This window comes from Atractosteus spatula, unplaced genomic scaffold (assembly GCF_055471065.1).
Source record: "Atractosteus spatula isolate fAtrSpa1 unplaced genomic scaffold, fAtrSpa1.hap1 Scaffold_126, whole genome shotgun sequence".
In the NCBI taxonomy this organism is placed as follows: domain Eukaryota; kingdom Metazoa; phylum Chordata; class Actinopteri; order Semionotiformes; family Lepisosteidae; genus Atractosteus; species Atractosteus spatula.
This window is the reverse complement of record NW_028296682.1, coordinates 42,870-61,364: the sequence shown is the minus strand read 5'-3', so window position 1 is coordinate 61,364 and position 18,495 is coordinate 42,870. Positions and strand designations below refer to the sequence as shown.

Sequence of the window (18,495 nt, the reverse complement as noted above, 5' to 3'; positions counted from 1 at the left end):
CGCACGGGAGCCGAAAAGGGGGCCGGCCTGCTTGCCGAGAGAGTCGAGGCGCGGGAAAGTGCACGGAGGGAGCACGGGAACGGGGAGGGGGAGAGAGAGAGACACAGAGACACACAGATGGACGAGAGACGAGACCGGAGAGGAAGGAGCTCCGGTCCACCTCGCTTGCTTGCTAGCTACGTCTGTCTTTTCACCGCTGAGAGAAGGTAGTGCACCGTTCCCGGAGGCGCTGCAATACCGGGCCGATGCGTGGAGAGGACGGAGCAAGCTCCTGATCCAGCTCCCTGTTCCAAAAATCCGTTTAATATGTGGTCCCCCGATGGGGGACGTATCAGATATTAAACTGATAAGAACAGATACTACACTTGATCTTAGCCAAAAGGCCGAGAAGCGATGCCCGACGCCGGCCTTGGGCGGGCGCGCGGGCGTCCGGCTGGCGCGCAGCGGCGCAGGCCGACGCCTCTGGAGCCCGGTCCGCACGCGGCTGCCGGCCGCCCGGACTCCGCTCTCCCCCTCTCTTGCCTGCCTGCTTGCTCGCCTGCCTGCCCGCCAGTCCCGGGCGGGGGCCCTGCTCTTTGATCTCCTGTCAACGGCCCGACAACGACCGCAGCCGCGGGGGGCGCCAGCCGGCCGGCCTCCTTAGCTTAGGCCCCTCCCACCAGCAGCAGCCGTGCCGAGTGAGCTGCAAGCGAAAGCGGACCGTCGGCACCTGCGGGCAGAGGCAAGGGGCAGCGCTCTCTCGGGAGGGACGGGGACACACACACACCTGCCTGCCTGCCGAAAAAAAGAAAGAAAAGGTGTATATACTAAGTTTTTTGGAGGGAAAACGGCCGGCTGTCGAAAGGGGCCCGCCTGCAAGGACGGGGACACACACACACACACACACACACACACACACACACACACACACACACACACAAGCCACGCCTGCCTCCCTGGAAAAAGGAGGAAAAAACTAAGTTTTTTGGAGGGAAAACGCACGGGAGCCGAAAAGGGGGCCGGCCTGCTTGCCGAGAGAGTCGAGGCGCGGGAAAGTGCACGGAGGGAGCACGGGAACGGGGAGGGGGAGAGAGAGAGACACAGAGACACACAGATGGACGAGAGACGAGACCGGAGAGGAAGGAGCTCCGGTCCACCTCGCTTGCTTGCTAGCTACGTCTGTCTTTTCACCGCTGAGAGAAGGTAGTGCACCGTTCCCGGAGGCGCTGCAATACCGGGCCGATGCGTGGAGAGGACGGAGCAAGCTCCTGATCCAGCTCCCTGTTCCAAAAATCCGTTTAATATGTGGTCCCCCGATGGGGGACGTATCAGATATTAAACTGATAAGAACAGATACTACACTTGATCTTAGCCAAAAGGCCGAGAAGCGATGCCCGACGCCGGCCTTGGGCGGGCGCGCGGGCGTCCGGCTGGCGCGCAGCGGCGCAGGCCGACGCCTCTGGAGCCCGGTCCGCACGCGGCTGCCGGCCGCCCGGACTCCGCTCTCCCCCTCTCTTGCCTGCCTGCTTGCTCGCCTGCCTGCCCGCCAGTCCCGGGCGGGGGCCCTGCTCTTTGATCTCCTGTCAACGGCCCGACAACGACCGCAGCCGCGGGGGGCGCCAGCCGGCCGGCCTCCTTAGCTTAGGCCCCTCCCACCAGCAGCAGCCGTGCCGAGTGAGCTGCAAGCGAAAGCGGACCGTCGGCACCTGCGGGCAGAGGCAAGGGGCAGCGCTCTCTCGGGAGGGACGGGGACACACACACACCTGCCTGCCTGCCGAAAAAAAGAAAGAAAAGGTGTATATACTAAGTTTTTTGGAGGGAAAACGGCCGGCTGTCGAAAGGGGCCCGCCTGCAAGGACGGGGACACACACACACACACACACACAACACACACACACACACACACACACACACAAGCCACGCCTGCCTCCCTGGAAAAAGGAGGAAAAAACTAAGTTTTTTGGAGGGAAAACGCACGGGAGCCGAAAAGGGGGCCGGCCTGCTTGCCGAGAGAGTCGAGGCGCGGGAAAGTGCACGGAGGGAGCACGGGAACGGGGAGGGGGAGAGAGAGAGACACAGAGACACACAGATGGACGAGAGACGAGACCGGAGAGGAAGGAGCTCCGGTCCACCTCGCTTGCTTGCTAGCTACGTCTGTCTTTTCACCGCTGAGAGAAGGTAGTGCACCGTTCCCGGAGGCGCTGCAATACCGGGCCGATGCGTGGAGAGGACGGAGCAAGCTCCTGATCCAGCTCCCTGTTCCAAAAATCCGTTTAATATGTGGTCCCCCGATGGGGGACGTATCAGATATTAAACTGATAAGAACAGATACTACACTTGATCTTAGCCAAAAGGCCGAGAAGCGATGCCCGACGCCGGCCTTGGGCGGGCGCGCGGGCGTCCGGCTGGCGCGCAGCGGCGCAGGCCGACGCCTCTGGAGCCCGGTCCGCACGCGGCTGCCGGCCGCCCGGACTCCGCTCTCCCCCTCTCTTGCCTGCCTGCTTGCTCGCCTGCCTGCCCGCCAGTCCCGGGCGGGGGCCCTGCTCTTTGATCTCCTGTCAACGGCCCGACAACGACCGCAGCCGCGGGGGGCGCCAGCCGGCCGGCCTCCTTAGCTTAGGCCCCTCCCACCAGCAGCAGCCGTGCCGAGTGAGCTGCAAGCGAAAGCGGACCGTCGGCACCTGCGGGCAGAGGCAAGGGGCAGCGCTCTCTCGGGAGGGACGGGGACACACACACACCTGCCTGCCTGCCGAAAAAAAGAAAGAAAAGGTGTATATACTAAGTTTTTTGGAGGGAAAACGGCCGGCTGTCGAAAGGGGCCCGCCTGCAAGGACGGGGACACACACACACACACACACACACACACACACACACACACACACACACACACAAGCCACGCCTGCCTCCCTGGAAAAAGGAGGAAAAAACTAAGTTTTTTGGAGGGAAAACGCACGGGAGCCGAAAAGGGGGCCGGCCTGCTTGCCGAGAGAGTCGAGGCGCGGGAAAGTGCACGGAGGGAGCACGGGAACGGGGAGGGGGAGAGAGAGAGACACAGAGACACACAGATGGACGAGAGACGAGACCGGAGAGGAAGGAGCTCCGGTCCACCTCGCTTGCTTGCTAGCTACGTCTGTCTTTTCACCGCTGAGAGAAGGTAGTGCACCGTTCCCGGAGGCGCTGCAATACCGGGCCGATGCGTGGAGAGGACGGAGCAAGCTCCTGATCCAGCTCCCTGTTCCAAAAATCCGTTTAATATGTGGTCCCCCGATGGGGGACGTATCAGATATTAAACTGATAAGAACAGATACTACACTTGATCTTAGCCAAAAGGCCGAGAAGCGATGCCCGACGCCGGCCTTGGGCGGGCGCGCGGGCGTCCGGCTGGCGCGCAGCGGCGCAGGCCGACGCCTCTGGAGCCCGGTCCGCACGCGGCTGCCGGCCGCCCGGACTCCGCTCTCCCCCTCTCTTGCCTGCCTGCTTGCTCGCCTGCCTGCCCGCCAGTCCCGGGCGGGGGCCCTGCTCTTTGATCTCCTGTCAACGGCCCGACAACGACCGCAGCCGCGGGGGGCGCCAGCCGGCCGGCCTCCTTAGCTTAGGCCCCTCCCACCAGCAGCAGCCGTGCCGAGTGAGCTGCAAGCGAAAGCGGACCGTCGGCACCTGCGGGCAGAGGCAAGGGGCAGCGCTCTCTCGGGAGGGACGGGGACACACACACACCTGCCTGCCTGCCGAAAAAAAGAAAGAAAAGGTGTATATACTAAGTTTTTTGGAGGGAAAACGGCCGGCTGTCGAAAGGGGCCCGCCTGCAAGGACGGGGACACACACACACACACACACACACACACACACACACACACACACACACACACAAGCCACGCCTGCCTCCCTGGAAAAAGGAGGAAAAAACTAAGTTTTTTGGAGGGAAAACGCACGGGAGCCGAAAAGGGGGCCGGCCTGCTTGCCGAGAGAGTCGAGGCGCGGGAAAGTGCACGGAGGGAGCACGGGAACGGGGAGGGGGAGAGAGAGAGACACAGAGACACACAGATGGACGAGAGACGAGACCGGAGAGGAAGGAGCTCCGGTCCACCTCGCTTGCTTGCTAGCTACGTCTGTCTTTTCACCGCTGAGAGAAGGTAGTGCACCGTTCCCGGAGGCGCTGCAATACCGGGCCGATGCGTGGAGAGGACGGAGCAAGCTCCTGATCCAGCTCCCTGTTCCAAAAATCCGTTTAATATGTGGTCCCCCGATGGGGGACGTATCAGATATTAAACTGATAAGAACAGATACTACACTTGATCTTAGCCAAAAGGCCGAGAAGCGATGCCCGACGCCGGCCTTGGGCGGGCGCGCGGGCGTCCGGCTGGCGCGCAGCGGCGCAGGCCGACGCCTCTGGAGCCCGGTCCGCACGCGGCTGCCGGCCGCCCGGACTCCGCTCTCCCCCTCTCTTGCCTGCCTGCTTGCTCGCCTGCCTGCCCGCCAGTCCCGGGCGGGGGCCCTGCTCTTTGATCTCCTGTCAACGGCCCGACAACGACCGCAGCCGCGGGGGGCGCCAGCCGGCCGGCCTCCTTAGCTTAGGCCCCTCTCACCAGCAGCAGCCGTGCCGAGTGAGCTGCAAGCGAAAGCGGACCGTCGGCACCTGCGGGCAGAGGCAAGGGGCAGCGCTCTCTCGGGAGGGACGGGGACACACACACACCTGCCTGCCTGCCGAAAAAAAGAAAGAAAAGGTGTATATACTAAGTTTTTTGGAGGGAAAACGGCCGGCTGTCGAAAGGGGCCCGCCTGCAAGGACGGGGACACACACACACACACACACACACACACACACACACACACACACACACACACAAGCCACGCCTGCCTCCCTGGAAAAAGGAGGAAAAAACTAAGTTTTTTGGAGGGAAAACGCACGGGAGCCGAAAAGGGGGCCGGCCTGCTTGCCGAGAGAGTCGAGGCGCGGGAAAGTGCACGGAGGGAGCACGGGAACGGGGAGGGGGAGAGAGAGAGACACAGAGACACACAGATGGACGAGAGACGAGACCGGAGAGGAAGGAGCTCCGGTCCACCTCGCTTGCTTGCTAGCTACGTCTGTCTTTTCACCGCTGAGAGAAGGTAGTGCACCGTTCCCGGAGGCGCTGCAATACCGGGCCGATGCGTGGAGAGGACGGAGCAAGCTCCTGATCCAGCTCCCTGTTCCAAAAATCCGTTTAATATGTGGTCCCCCGATGGGGGACGTATCAGATATTAAACTGATAAGAACAGATACTACACTTGATCTTAGCCAAAAGGCCGAGAAGCGATGCCCGACGCCGGCCTTGGGCGGGCGCGCGGGCGTCCGGCTGGCGCGCAGCGGCGCAGGCCGACGCCTCTGGAGCCCGGTCCGCACGCGGCTGCCGGCCGCCCGGACTCCGCTCTCCCCCTCTCTTGCCTGCCTGCTTGCTCGCCTGCCTGCCCGCCAGTCCCGGGCGGGGGCCCTGCTCTTTGATCTCCTGTCAACGGCCCGACAACGACCGCAGCCGCGGGGGGCGCCAGCCGGCCGGCCTCCTTAGCTTAGGCCCCTCCCACCAGCAGCAGCCGTGCCGAGTGAGCTGCAAGCGAAAGCGGACCGTCGGCACCTGCGGGCAGAGGCAAGGGGCAGCGCTCTCTCGGGAGGGACGGGGACACACACACACCTGCCTGCCTGCCGAAAAAAAGAAAGAAAAGGTGTATATACTAAGTTTTTTGGAGGGAAAACGGCCGGCTGTCGAAAGGGGCCCGCCTGCAAGGACGGGGACACACACACACACACACACACACACACACACACACACACACACACACACACAAGCCACGCCTGCCTCCCTGGAAAAAGGAGGAAAAAACTAAGTTTTTTGGAGGGAAAACGCACGGGAGCCGAAAAGGGGGCCGGCCTGCTTGCCGAGAGAGTCGAGGCGCGGGAAAGTGCACGGAGGGAGCACGGGAACGGGGAGGGGGAGAGAGAGAGACACAGAGACACACAGATGGACGAGAGACGAGACCGGAGAGGAAGGAGCTCCGGTCCACCTCGCTTGCTTGCTAGCTACGTCTGTCTTTTCACCGCTGAGAGAAGGTAGTGCACCGTTCCCGGAGGCGCTGCAATACCGGGCCGATGCGTGGAGAGGACGGAGCAAGCTCCTGATCCAGCTCCCTGTTCCAAAAATCCGTTTAATATGTGGTCCCCCGATGGGGGACGTATCAGATATTAAACTGATAAGAACAGATACTACACTTGATCTTAGCCAAAAGGCCGAGAAGCGATGCCCGACGCCGGCCTTGGGCGGGCGCGCGGGCGTCCGGCTGGCGCGCAGCGGCGCAGGCCGACGCCTCTGGAGCCCGGTCCGCACGCGGCTGCCGGCCGCCCGGACTCCGCTCTCCCCCTCTCTTGCCTGCCTGCTTGCTCGCCTGCCTGCCCGCCAGTCCCGGGCGGGGGCCCTGCTCTTTGATCTCCTGTCAACGGCCCGACAACGACCGCAGCCGCGGGGGGCGCCAGCCGGCCGGCCTCCTTAGCTTAGGCCCCTCCCACCAGCAGCAGCCGTGCCGAGTGAGCTGCAAGCGAAAGCGGACCGTCGGCACCTGCGGGCAGAGGCAAGGGGCAGCGCTCTCTCGGGAGGGACGGGGACACACACACACCTGCCTGCCTGCCGAAAAAAAGAAAGAAAAGGTGTATATACTAAGTTTTTTGGAGGGAAAACGGCCGGCTGTCGAAAGGGGCCCGCCTGCAAGGACGGGGACACACACACACACACACACACACACACACACACACACACACACACACACACAAGCCACGCCTGCCTCCCTGGAAAAAGGAGGAAAAAACTAAGTTTTTTGGAGGGAAAACGCACGGGAGCCGAAAAGGGGGCCGGCCTGCTTGCCGAGAGAGTCGAGGCGCGGGAAAGTGCACGGAGGGAGCACGGGAACGGGGAGGGGGAGAGAGAGAGACACAGAGACACACAGATGGACGAGAGACGAGACCGGAGAGGAAGGAGCTCCGGTCCACCTCGCTTGCTTGCTAGCTACGTCTGTCTTTTCACCGCTGAGAGAAGGTAGTGCACCGTTCCCGGAGGCGCTGCAATACCGGGCCGATGCGTGGAGAGGACGGAGCAAGCTCCTGATCCAGCTCCCTGTTCCAAAAATCCGTTTAATATGTGGTCCCCCGATGGGGGACGTATCAGATATTAAACTGATAAGAACGATACTACACTTGATCTTAGCCAAAAGGCCGAGAAGCGATGCCCGACGCCGGCCTTGGGCGGGCGCGCGGGCGTCCGGCTGGCGCGCAGCGGCGCAGGCCGACGCCTCTGGAGCCCGGTCCGCACGCGGCTGCCGGCCGCCCGGACTCCGCTCTCCCCCTCTCTTGCCTGCCTGCTTGCTCGCCTGCCTGCCCGCCAGTCCCGGGCGGGGGCCCTGCTCTTTGATCTCCTGTCAACGGCCCGACAACGACCGCAGCCGCGGGGGGCGCCAGCCGGCCGGCCTCCTTAGCTTAGGCCCCTCCCACCAGCAGCAGCCGTGCCGAGTGAGCTGCAAGCGAAAGCGGACCGTCGGCACCTGCGGGCAGAGGCAAGGGGCAGCGCTCTCTCGGGAGGGACGGGGACACACACACACCTGCCTGCCTGCCGAAAAAAAGAAAGAAAAGGTGTATATACTAAGTTTTTTGGAGGGAAAACGGCCGGCTGTCGAAAGGGGCCCGCCTGCAAGGACGGGGACACACACACACACACACACACACACACACACACACACACACACACACACACAAGCCACGCCTGCCTCCCTGGAAAAAGGAGGAAAAAACTAAGTTTTTTGGAGGGAAAACGCACGGGAGCCGAAAAGGGGGCCGGCCTGCTTGCCGAGAGAGTCGAGGCGCGGGAAAGTGCACGGAGGGAGCACGGGAACGGGGAGGGGGAGAGAGAGAGACACAGAGACACACAGATGGACGAGAGACGAGACCGGAGAGGAAGGAGCTCCGGTCCACCTCGCTTGCTTGCTAGCTACGTCTGTCTTTTCACCGCTGAGAGAAGGTAGTGCACCGTTCCCGGAGGCGCTGCAATACCGGGCCGATGCGTGGAGAGGACGGAGCAAGCTCCTGATCCAGCTCCCTGTTCCAAAAATCCGTTTAATATGTGGTCCCCCGATGGGGGACGTATCAGATATTAAACTGATAAGAACAGATACTACACTTGATCTTAGCCAAAAGGCCGAGAAGCGATGCCCGACGCCGGCCTTGGGCGGGCGCGCGGGCGTCCGGCTGGCGCGCAGCGGCGCAGGCCGACGCCTCTGGAGCCCGGTCCGCACGCGGCTGCCGGCCGCCCGGACTCCGCTCTCCCCCTCTCTTGCCTGCCTGCTTGCTCGCCTGCCTGCCCGCCAGTCCCGGGCGGGGGCCCTGCTCTTTGATCTCCTGTCAACGGCCCGACAACGACCGCAGCCGCGGGGGGCGCCAGCCGGCCGGCCTCCTTAGCTTAGGCCCCTCCCACCAGCAGCAGCCGTGCCGAGTGAGCTGCAAGCGAAAGCGGACCGTCGGCACCTGCGGGCAGAGGCAAGGGGCAGCGCTCTCTCGGGAGGGACGGGGACACACACACACCTGCCTGCCTGCCGAAAAAAAGAAAGAAAAGGTGTATATACTAAGTTTTTTGGAGGGAAAACGGCCGGCTGTCGAAAGGGGCCCGCCTGCAAGGACGGGGACACACACACACACACACACACACACACACACACACACACACACACACACACAAGCCACGCCTGCCTCCCTGGAAAAAGGAGGAAAAAACTAAGTTTTTTGGAGGGAAAACGCACGGGAGCCGAAAAGGGGGCCGGCCTGCTTGCCGAGAGAGTCGAGGCGCGGGAAAGTGCACGGAGGGAGCACGGGAACGGGGAGGGGGAGAGAGAGAGACACAGAGACACACAGATGGACGAGAGACGAGACCGGAGAGGAAGGAGCTCCGGTCCACCTCGCTTGCTTGCTAGCTACGTCTGTCTTTTCACCGCTGAGAGAAGGTAGTGCACCGTTCCCGGAGGCGCTGCAATACCGGGCCGATGCGTGGAGAGGACGGAGCAAGCTCCTGATCCAGCTCCCTGTTCCAAAAATCCGTTTAATATGTGGTCCCCCGATGGGGGACGTATCAGATATTAAACTGATAAGAACAGATACTACACTTGATCTTAGCCAAAAGGCCGAGAAGCGATGCCCGACGCCGGCCTTGGGCGGGCGCGCGGGCGTCCGGCTGGCGCGCAGCGGCGCAGGCCGACGCCTCTGGAGCCCGGTCCGCACGCGGCTGCCGGCCGCCCGGACTCCGCTCTCCCCCTCTCTTGCCTGCCTGCTTGCTCGCCTGCCTGCCCGCCAGTCCCGGGCGGGGGCCCTGCTCTTTGATCTCCTGTCAACGGCCCGACAACGACCGCAGCCGCGGGGGGCGCCAGCCGGCCGGCCTCCTTAGCTTAGGCCCCTCCCACCAGCAGCAGCCGTGCCGAGTGAGCTGCAAGCGAAAGCGGACCGTCGGCACCTGCGGGCAGAGGCAAGGGGCAGCGCTCTCTCGGGAGGGACGGGGACACACACACACCTGCCTGCCTGCCGAAAAAAAGAAAGAAAAGGTGTATATACTAAGTTTTTTGGAGGGAAAACGGCCGGCTGTCGAAAGGGGCCCGCCTGCAAGGACGGGGACACACACACACACACACACACACACACACACACACACACACACACACACACAAGCCACGCCTGCCTCCCTGGAAAAAGGAGGAAAAAACTAAGTTTTTTGGAGGGAAAACGCACGGGAGCCGAAAAGGGGGCCGGCCTGCTTGCCGAGAGAGTCGAGGCGCGGGAAAGTGCACGGAGGGAGCACGGGAACGGGGAGGGGGAGAGAGAGAGACACAGAGACACACAGATGGACGAGAGACGAGACCGGAGAGGAAGGAGCTCCGGTCCACCTCGCTTGCTTGCTAGCTACGTCTGTCTTTTCACCGCTGAGAGAAGGTAGTGCACCGTTCCCGGAGGCGCTGCAATACCGGGCCGATGCGTGGAGAGGACGGAGCAAGCTCCTGATCCAGCTCCCTGTTCCAAAAATCCGTTTAATATGTGGTCCCCCGATGGGGGACGTATCAGATATTAAACTGATAAGAACAGATACTACACTTGATCTTAGCCAAAAGGCCGAGAAGCGATGCCCGACGCCGGCCTTGGGCGGGCGCGCGGGCGTCCGGCTGGCGCGCAGCGGCGCAGGCCGACGCCTCTGGAGCCCGGTCCGCACGCGGCTGCCGGCCGCCCGGACTCCGCTCTCCCCCTCTCTTGCCTGCCTGCTTGCTCGCCTGCCTGCCCGCCAGTCCCGGGCGGGGGCCCTGCTCTTTGATCTCCTGTCAACGGCCCGACAACGACCGCAGCCGCGGGGGGCGCCAGCCGGCCGGCCTCCTTAGCTTAGGCCCCTCCCACCAGCAGCAGCCGTGCCGAGTGAGCTGCAAGCGAAAGCGGACCGTCGGCACCTGCGGGCAGAGGCAAGGGGCAGCGCTCTCTCGGGAGGGACGGGGACACACACACACCTGCCTGCCTGCCGAAAAAAAGAAAGAAAAGGTGTATATACTAAGTTTTTTGGAGGGAAAACGGCCGGCTGTCGAAAGGGGCCCGCCTGCAAGGACGGGGACACACACACACACACACACACACACACACACACACACACACACACACACACAAGCCACGCCTGCCTCCCTGGAAAAAGGAGGAAAAAACTAAGTTTTTTGGAGGGAAAACGCACGGGAGCCGAAAAGGGGGCCGGCCTGCTTGCCGAGAGAGTCGAGGCGCGGGAAAGTGCACGGAGGGAGCACGGGAACGGGGAGGGGGAGAGAGAGAGACACAGAGACACACAGATGGACGAGAGACGAGACCGGAGAGGAAGGAGCTCCGGTCCACCTCGCTTGCTTGCTAGCTACGTCTGTCTTTTCACCGCTGAGAGAAGGTAGTGCACCGTTCCCGGAGGCGCTGCAATACCGGGCCGATGCGTGGAGAGGACGGAGCAAGCTCCTGATCCAGCTCCCTGTTCCAAAAATCCGTTTAATATGTGGTCCCCCGATGGGGGACGTATCAGATATTAAACTGATAAGAACAGATACTACACTTGATCTTAGCCAAAAGGCCGAGAAGCGATGCCCGACGCCGGCCTTGGGCGGGCGCGCGGGCGTCCGGCTGGCGCGCAGCGGCGCAGGCCGACGCCTCTGGAGCCCGGTCCGCACGCGGCTGCCGGCCGCCCGGACTCCGCTCTCCCCCTCTCTTGCCTGCCTGCTTGCTCGCCTGCCTGCCCGCCAGTCCCGGGCGGGGGCCCTGCTCTTTGATCTCCTGTCAACGGCCCGACAACGACCGCAGCCGCGGGGGGCGCCAGCCGGCCGGCCTCCTTAGCTTAGGCCCCTCCCACCAGCAGCAGCCGTGCCGAGTGAGCTGCAAGCGAAAGCGGACCGTCGGCACCTGCGGGCAGAGGCAAGGGGCAGCGCTCTCTCGGGAGGGACGGGGACACACACACACCTGCCTGCCTGCCGAAAAAAAGAAAGAAAAGGTGTATATACTAAGTTTTTTGGAGGGAAAACGGCCGGCTGTCGAAAGGGGCCCGCCTGCAAGGACGGGGACACACACACACACACACACACACACACACACACACACACACACACACACACAAGCCACGCCTGCCTCCCTGGAAAAAGGAGGAAAAAACTAAGTTTTTTGGAGGGAAAACGCACGGGAGCCGAAAAGGGGGCCGGCCTGCTTGCCGAGAGAGTCGAGGCGCGGGAAAGTGCACGGAGGGAGCACGGGAACGGGGAGGGGGAGAGAGAGAGACACAGAGACACACAGATGGACGAGAGACGAGACCGGAGAGGAAGGAGCTCCGGTCCACCTCGCTTGCTTGCTAGCTACGTCTGTCTTTTCACCGCTGAGAGAAGGTAGTGCACCGTTCCCGGAGGCGCTGCAATACCGGGCCGATGCGTGGAGAGGACGGAGCAAGCTCCTGATCCAGCTCCCTGTTCCAAAAATCCGTTTAATATGTGGTCCCCCGATGGGGGACGTATCAGATATTAAACTGATAAGAACAGATACTACACTTGATCTTAGCCAAAAGGCCGAGAAGCGATGCCCGACGCCGGCCTTGGGCGGGCGCGCGGGCGTCCGGCTGGCGCGCAGCGGCGCAGGCCGACGCCTCTGGAGCCCGGTCCGCACGCGGCTGCCGGCCGCCCGGACTCCGCTCTCCCCCTCTCTTGCCTGCCTGCTTGCTCGCCTGCCTGCCCGCCAGTCCCGGGCGGGGGCCCTGCTCTTTGATCTCCTGTCAACGGCCCGACAACGACCGCAGCCGCGGGGGGCGCCAGCCGGCCGGCCTCCTTAGCTTAGGCCCCTCCCACCAGCAGCAGCCGTGCCGAGTGAGCTGCAAGCGAAAGCGGACCGTCGGCACCTGCGGGCAGAGGCAAGGGGCAGCGCTCTCTCGGGAGGGACGGGGACACACACACACCTGCCTGCCTGCCGAAAAAAAGAAAGAAAAGGTGTATATACTAAGTTTTTTGGAGGGAAAACGGCCGGCTGTCGAAAGGGGCCCGCCTGCAAGGACGGGGACACACACACACACACACACACACACACACACACACACACACACACACACACAAGCCACGCCTGCCTCCCTGGAAAAAGGAGGAAAAAACTAAGTTTTTTGGAGGGAAAACGCACGGGAGCCGAAAAGGGGGCCGGCCTGCTTGCCGAGAGAGTCGAGGCGCGGGAAAGTGCACGGAGGGAGCACGGGAACGGGGAGGGGGAGAGAGAGAGACACAGAGACACACAGATGGACGAGAGACGAGACCGGAGAGGAAGGAGCTCCGGTCCACCTCGCTTGCTTGCTAGCTACGTCTGTCTTTTCACCGCTGAGAGAAGGTAGTGCACCGTTCCCGGAGGCGCTGCAATACCGGGCCGATGCGTGGAGAGGACGGAGCAAGCTCCTGATCCAGCTCCCTGTTCCAAAAATCCGTTTAATATGTGGTCCCCCGATGGGGGACGTATCAGATATTAAACTGATAAGAACAGATACTACACTTGATCTTAGCCAAAAGGCCGAGAAGCGATGCCCGACGCCGGCCTTGGGCGGGCGCGCGGGCGTCCGGCTGGCGCGCAGCGGCGCAGGCCGACGCCTCTGGAGCCCGGTCCGCACGCGGCTGCCGGCCGCCCGGACTCCGCTCTCCCCCTCTCTTGCCTGCCTGCTTGCTCGCCTGCCTGCCCGCCAGTCCCGGGCGGGGGCCCTGCTCTTTGATCTCCTGTCAACGGCCCGACAACGACCGCAGCCGCGGGGGGCGCCAGCCGGCCGGCCTCCTTAGCTTAGGCCCCTCCCACCAGCAGCAGCCGTGCCGAGTGAGCTGCAAGCGAAAGCGGACCGTCGGCACCTGCGGGCAGAGGCAAGGGGCAGCGCTCTCTCGGGAGGGACGGGGACACACACACACCTGCCTGCCTGCCGAAAAAAAGAAAGAAAAGGTGTATATACTAAGTTTTTTGGAGGGAAAACGGCCGGCTGTCGAAAGGGGCCCGCCTGCAAGGACGGGGCACACACACACACACACACACACACACACACACACACACACACACACACACAAGCCACGCCTGCCTCCCTGGAAAAAGGAGGAAAAAACTAAGTTTTTTGGAGGGAAAACGCACGGGAGCCGAAAAGGGGGCCGGCCTGCTTGCCGAGAGAGTCGAGGCGCGGGAAAGTGCACGGAGGGAGCACGGGAACGGGGAGGGGGAGAGAGAGAGACACAGAGACACACAGATGGACGAGAGACGAGACCGGAGAGGAAGGAGCTCCGGTCCACCTCGCTTGCTTGCTAGCTACGTCTGTCTTTTCACCGCTGAGAGAAGGTAGTGCACCGTTCCCGGAGGCGCTGCAATACCGGGCCGATGCGTGGAGAGGACGGAGCAAGCTCCTGATCCAGCTCCCTGTTCCAAAAATCCGTTTAATATGTGGTCCCCCGATGGGGGACGTATCAGATATTAAACTGATAAGAACAGATACTACACTTGATCTTAGCCAAAAGGCCGAGAAGCGATGCCCGACGCCGGCCTTGGGCGGGCGCGCGGGCGTCCGGCTGGCGCGCAGCGGCGCAGGCCGACGCCTCTGGAGCCCGGTCCGCACGCGGCTGCCGGCCGCCCGGACTCCGCTCTCCCCCTCTCTTGCCTGCCTGCTTGCTCGCCTGCCTGCCCGCCAGTCCCGGGCGGGGGCCCTGCTCTTTGATCTCCTGTCAACGGCCCGACAACGACCGCAGCCGCGGGGGGCGCCAGCCGGCCGGCCTCCTTAGCTTAGGCCCCTCCCACCAGCAGCAGCCGTGCCGAGTGAGCTGCAAGCGAAAGCGGACCGTCGGCACCTGCGGGCAGAGGCAAGGGGCAGCGCTCTCTCGGGAGGGACGGGGACACACACACACCTGCCTGCCTGCCGAAAAAAAGAAAGAAAAGGTGTATATACTAAGTTTTTTGGAGGGAAAACGGCCGGCTGTCGAAAGGGGCCCGCCTGCAAGGACGGGGACACACACACACACACACACACACACACACACACACACACACACACACACACAAGCCACGCCTGCCTCCCTGGAAAAAGGAGGAAAAAACTAAGTTTTTTGGAGGGAAAACGCACGGGAGCCGAAAAGGGGGCCGGCCTGCTTGCCGAGAGAGTCGAGGCGCGGGAAAGTGCACGGAGGGAGCACGGGAACGGGGAGGGGGAGAGAGAGAGACACAGAGACACACAGATGGACGAGAGACGAGACCGGAGAGGAAGGAGCTCCGGTCCACCTCGCTTGCTTGCTAGCTACGTCTGTCTTTTCACCGCTGAGAGAAGGTAGTGCACCGTTCCCGGAGGCGCTGCAATACCGGGCCGATGCGTGGAGAGGACGGAGCAAGCTCCTGATCCAGCTCCCTGTTCCAAAAATCCGTTTAATATGTGGTCCCCCGATGGGGGACGTATCAGATATTAAACTGATAAGAACAGATACTACACTTGATCTTAGCCAAAAGGCCGAGAAGCGATGCCCGACGCCGGCCTTGGGCGGGCGCGCGGGCGTCCGGCTGGCGCGCAGCGGCGCAGGCCGACGCCTCTGGAGCCCGGTCCGCACGCGGCTGCCGGCCGCCCGGACTCCGCTCTCCCCCTCTCTTGCCTGCCTGCTTGCTCGCCTGCCTGCCCGCCAGTCCCGGGCGGGGGCCCTGCTCTTTGATCTCCTGTCAACGGCCCGACAACGACCGCAGCCGCGGGGGGCGCCAGCCGGCCGGCCTCCTTAGCTTAGGCCCCTCCCACCAGCAGCAGCCGTGCCGAGTGAGCTGCAAGCGAAAGCGGACCGTCGGCACCTGCGGGCAGAGGCAAGGGGCAGCGCTCTCTCGGGAGGGACGGGGACACACACACACCTGCCTGCCTGCCGAAAAAAAGAAAGAAAAGGTGTATATACTAAGTTTTTTGGAGGGAAAACGGCCGGCTGTCGAAAGGGGCCCGCCTGCAAGGACGGGGACACACACACACACACACACACACACACACACACACACACACACACACACACAAGCCACGCCTGCCTCCCTGGAAAAAGGAGGAAAAAACTAAGTTTTTTGGAGGGAAAACGCACGGGAGCCGAAAAGGGGGCCGGCCTGCTTGCCGAGAGAGTCGAGGCGCGGGAAAGTGCACGGAGGGAGCACGGGAACGGGGAGGGGGAGAGAGAGAGACACAGAGACACACAGATGGACGAGAGACGAGACCGGAGAGGAAGGAGCTCCGGTCCACCTCGCTTGCTTGCTAGCTACGTCTGTCTTTTCACCGCTGAGAGAAGGTAGTGCACCGTTCCCGGAGGCGCTGCAATACCGGGCCGATGCGTGGAGAGGACGGAGCAAGCTCCTGATCCAGCTCCCTGTTCCAAAAATCCGTTTAATATGTGGTCCCCCGATGGGGGACGTATCAGATATTAAACTGATAAGAACAGATACTACACTTGATCTTAGCCAAAAGGCCGAGAAGCGATGCCCGACGCCGGCCTTGGGCGGGCGCGCGGGCGTCCGGCTGGCGCGCAGCGGCGCAGGCCGACGCCTCTGGAGCCCGGTCCGCACGCGGCTGCCGGCCGCCCGGACTCCGCTCTCCCCCTCTCTTGCCTGCCTGCTTGCTCGCCTGCCTGCCCGCCAGTCCCGGGCGGGGGCCCTGCTCTTTGATCTCCTGTCAACGGCCCGACAACGACCGCAGCCGCGGGGGGCGCCAGCCGGCCGGCCTCCTTAGCTTAGGCCCCTCCCACCAGCAGCAGCCGTGCCGAGTGAGCTGCAAGCGAAAGCGGACCGTCGGCACCTGCGGGCAGAGGCAAGGGGCAGCGCTCTCTCGGGAGGGACGGGGACACACACACACCTGCCTGCCTGCCGAAAAAAAGAAAGAAAAGGTGTATATACTAAGTTTTTTGGAGGGAAAACGGCCGGCTGTCGAAAGGGGCCCGCCTGCAAGGACGGGGACACACACACACACACACACACACACACACACACACACACACACACACACACAAGCCACGCCTGCCTCCCTGGAAAAAGGAGGAAAAAACTAAGTTTTTTGGAGGGAAAACGCACGGGAGCCGAAAAGGGGGCCGGCCTGCTTGCCGAGAGAGTCGAGGCGCGGGAAAGTGCACGGAGGGAGCACGGGAACGGGGAGGGGGAGAGAGAGAGACACAGAGACACACAGATGGACGAGAGACGAGACCGGAGAGGAAGGAGCTCCGGTCCACCTCGCTTGCTTGCTAGCTACGTCTGTCTTTTCACCGCTGAGAGAAGGTAGTGCACCGTTCCCGGAGGCGCTGCAATACCGGGCCGATGCGTGGAGAGGACGGAGCAAGCTCCTGATCCAGCTCCCTGTTCCAAAAATCCGTTTAATATGTGGTCCCCCGATGGGGGACGTATCAGATATTAAACTGATAAGAACAGATACTACACTTGATCTTAGCCAAAAGGCCGAGAAGCGATGCCCGACGCCGGCCTTGGGCGGGCGCGCGGGCGTCCGGCTGGCGCGCAGCGGCGCAGGCCGACGCCTCTGGAGCCCGGTCCGCACGCGGCTGCCGGCCGCCCGGACTCCGCTCTCCCCCTCTCTTGCCTGCCTGCTTGCTCGCCTGCCTGCCCGCCAGTCCCGGGCGGGGGCCCTGCTCTTTGATCTCCTGTCAACGGCCCGACAACGACCGCAGCCGCGGGGGGCGCCAGCCGGCCGGCCTCCTTAGCTTAGGCCCCTCCCACCAGCAGCAGCCGTGCCGAGTGAGCTGCAAGCGAAAGCGGACCGTCGGCACCTGCGGGCAGAGGCAAGGGGCAGCGCTCTCTCGGGAGGGACGGGGACACACACACACCTGCCTGCCTGCCGAAAAAAAGAAAGAAAAGGTGTATATACTAAGTTTTTTGGAGGGAAAACGGCCGGCTGTCGAAAGGGGCCCGCCTGCAAGGACGGGGACACACACACACACACACACACACACACACACACACACACACACACACACACAAGCCACGCCTGCCTCCCTGGAAAAAGGAGGAAAAAACTAAGTTTTTTGGAGGGAAAACGCACGGGAGCCGAAAAGGGGGCCGGCCTGCTTGCCGAGAGAGTCGAGGCGCGGGAAAGTGCACGGAGGGAGCACGGGAACGGGGAGGGGGAGAGAGAGAGACACAGAGACACACAGATGGACGAGAGACGAGACCGGAGAGGAAGGAGCTCCGGTCCACCTCGCTTGCTTGCTAGCTACGTCTGTCTTTTCACCGCTGAGAGAAGGTAGTGCACCGTTCCCGGAGGCGCTGCAATACCGGGCCGATGCGTGGAGAGGACGGAGCAAGCTCCTGATCCAGCTCCCTGTTCCAAAAATCCGTTTAATATGTGGTCCCCCGATGGGGGACGTATCAGATATTAAACTGATAAGAACAGATACTACACTTGATCTTAGCCAAAAGGCCGAGAAGCGATGCCCGACGCCGGCCTTGGGCGGGCGCGCGGGCGTCCGGCTGGCGCGCAGCGGCGCAGGCCGACGCCTCTGGAGCCCGGTCCGCACGCGGCTGCCGGCCGCCCGGACTCCGCTCTCCCCCTCTCTTGCCTGCCTGCTTGCTCGCCTGCCTGCCCGCCAGTCCCGGGCGGGGGCCCTGCTCTTTGATCTCCTGTCAACGGCCCGACAACGACCGCAGCCGCGGGGGGCGCCAGCCGGCCGGCCTCCTTAGCTTAGGCCCCTCCCACCAGCAGCAGCCGTGCCGAGTGAGCTGCAAGCGAAAGCGGACCGTCGGCACCTGCGGGCAGAGGCAAGGGGCAGCGCTCTCTCGGGAGGGACGGGGACACACACACACCTGCCTGCCTGCCGAAAAAAAGAAAGAAAAGGTGTATATACTAAGTTTTTTGGAGGGAAAACGGCCGGCTGTCGAAAGGGGCCCGCCTGCAAGGACGGGGACACACACACACACACACACACACACACACACACACACACACACACACACACAAGCCACGCCTG

The 18,495-nt window shown here is 62.9% G+C and overlaps 19 non-coding genes across 19 annotated transcripts; all 19 read right to left on the bottom strand.

Annotated features, from left to right (window-relative positions):
• Window positions 1-204: 204 nt before the first annotated feature.
• On the bottom strand, window positions 205-395 carry LOC148809546 (U2 spliceosomal RNA). Its single transcript, XR_016087360.1, has one exon. It is a non-coding gene; the product is annotated as a U2 spliceosomal RNA (small nuclear RNA).
• A 785-nt stretch (window positions 396-1,180) lies between these two features.
• On the bottom strand, window positions 1,181-1,371 carry LOC148809545 (U2 spliceosomal RNA). Its single transcript, XR_016087359.1, has one exon. It is a non-coding gene; the product is annotated as a U2 spliceosomal RNA (small nuclear RNA).
• A 784-nt stretch (window positions 1,372-2,155) lies between these two features.
• Window positions 2,156-2,346, bottom strand: LOC148809544 (U2 spliceosomal RNA). Its single transcript, XR_016087358.1, has one exon. It is a non-coding gene; the product is annotated as a U2 spliceosomal RNA (small nuclear RNA).
• A 785-nt stretch (window positions 2,347-3,131) lies between these two features.
• On the bottom strand, window positions 3,132-3,322 carry LOC148809543 (U2 spliceosomal RNA). Its single transcript, XR_016087459.1, has one exon. It is a non-coding gene; the product is annotated as a U2 spliceosomal RNA (small nuclear RNA).
• Window positions 3,323-4,107: 785 nt separating this feature from the next.
• On the bottom strand, window positions 4,108-4,298 carry LOC148809542 (U2 spliceosomal RNA). Its single transcript, XR_016087458.1, has one exon. It is a non-coding gene; the product is annotated as a U2 spliceosomal RNA (small nuclear RNA).
• Window positions 4,299-5,083: 785 nt separating this feature from the next.
• On the bottom strand, window positions 5,084-5,274 carry LOC148809541 (U2 spliceosomal RNA). Its single transcript, XR_016087457.1, has one exon. It is a non-coding gene; the product is annotated as a U2 spliceosomal RNA (small nuclear RNA).
• Window positions 5,275-6,059: 785 nt separating this feature from the next.
• Window positions 6,060-6,250, bottom strand: LOC148809540 (U2 spliceosomal RNA). The gene has a single exon (XR_016087456.1). It is a non-coding gene; the product is annotated as a U2 spliceosomal RNA (small nuclear RNA).
• Window positions 6,251-7,035: 785 nt separating this feature from the next.
• On the bottom strand, window positions 7,036-7,225 carry LOC148809539 (U2 spliceosomal RNA). Its single transcript, XR_016087413.1, has one exon. It is a non-coding gene; the product is annotated as a U2 spliceosomal RNA (small nuclear RNA).
• Window positions 7,226-8,010: 785 nt separating this feature from the next.
• On the bottom strand, window positions 8,011-8,201 carry LOC148809538 (U2 spliceosomal RNA). The gene has a single exon (XR_016087455.1). It is a non-coding gene; the product is annotated as a U2 spliceosomal RNA (small nuclear RNA).
• A 785-nt stretch (window positions 8,202-8,986) lies between these two features.
• On the bottom strand, window positions 8,987-9,177 carry LOC148809537 (U2 spliceosomal RNA). The gene has a single exon (XR_016087453.1). It is a non-coding gene; the product is annotated as a U2 spliceosomal RNA (small nuclear RNA).
• Window positions 9,178-9,962: 785 nt separating this feature from the next.
• Window positions 9,963-10,153, bottom strand: LOC148809536 (U2 spliceosomal RNA). Its single transcript, XR_016087452.1, has one exon. It is a non-coding gene; the product is annotated as a U2 spliceosomal RNA (small nuclear RNA).
• A 785-nt stretch (window positions 10,154-10,938) lies between these two features.
• On the bottom strand, window positions 10,939-11,129 carry LOC148809535 (U2 spliceosomal RNA). The gene has a single exon (XR_016087451.1). It is a non-coding gene; the product is annotated as a U2 spliceosomal RNA (small nuclear RNA).
• Window positions 11,130-11,914: 785 nt separating this feature from the next.
• Window positions 11,915-12,105, bottom strand: LOC148809534 (U2 spliceosomal RNA). Its single transcript, XR_016087450.1, has one exon. It is a non-coding gene; the product is annotated as a U2 spliceosomal RNA (small nuclear RNA).
• Window positions 12,106-12,890: 785 nt separating this feature from the next.
• Window positions 12,891-13,081, bottom strand: LOC148809533 (U2 spliceosomal RNA). The gene has a single exon (XR_016087449.1). It is a non-coding gene; the product is annotated as a U2 spliceosomal RNA (small nuclear RNA).
• A 784-nt stretch (window positions 13,082-13,865) lies between these two features.
• LOC148809532 (U2 spliceosomal RNA) lies at window positions 13,866-14,056 on the bottom strand. The gene has a single exon (XR_016087448.1). It is a non-coding gene; the product is annotated as a U2 spliceosomal RNA (small nuclear RNA).
• Window positions 14,057-14,841: 785 nt separating this feature from the next.
• LOC148809531 (U2 spliceosomal RNA) lies at window positions 14,842-15,032 on the bottom strand. The gene has a single exon (XR_016087447.1). It is a non-coding gene; the product is annotated as a U2 spliceosomal RNA (small nuclear RNA).
• Window positions 15,033-15,817: 785 nt separating this feature from the next.
• LOC148809530 (U2 spliceosomal RNA) lies at window positions 15,818-16,008 on the bottom strand. The gene has a single exon (XR_016087446.1). It is a non-coding gene; the product is annotated as a U2 spliceosomal RNA (small nuclear RNA).
• Window positions 16,009-16,793: 785 nt separating this feature from the next.
• On the bottom strand, window positions 16,794-16,984 carry LOC148809529 (U2 spliceosomal RNA). Its single transcript, XR_016087445.1, has one exon. It is a non-coding gene; the product is annotated as a U2 spliceosomal RNA (small nuclear RNA).
• A 785-nt stretch (window positions 16,985-17,769) lies between these two features.
• Window positions 17,770-17,960, bottom strand: LOC148809528 (U2 spliceosomal RNA). The gene has a single exon (XR_016087444.1). It is a non-coding gene; the product is annotated as a U2 spliceosomal RNA (small nuclear RNA).
• Window positions 17,961-18,495: the final 535 nt, after the last annotated feature.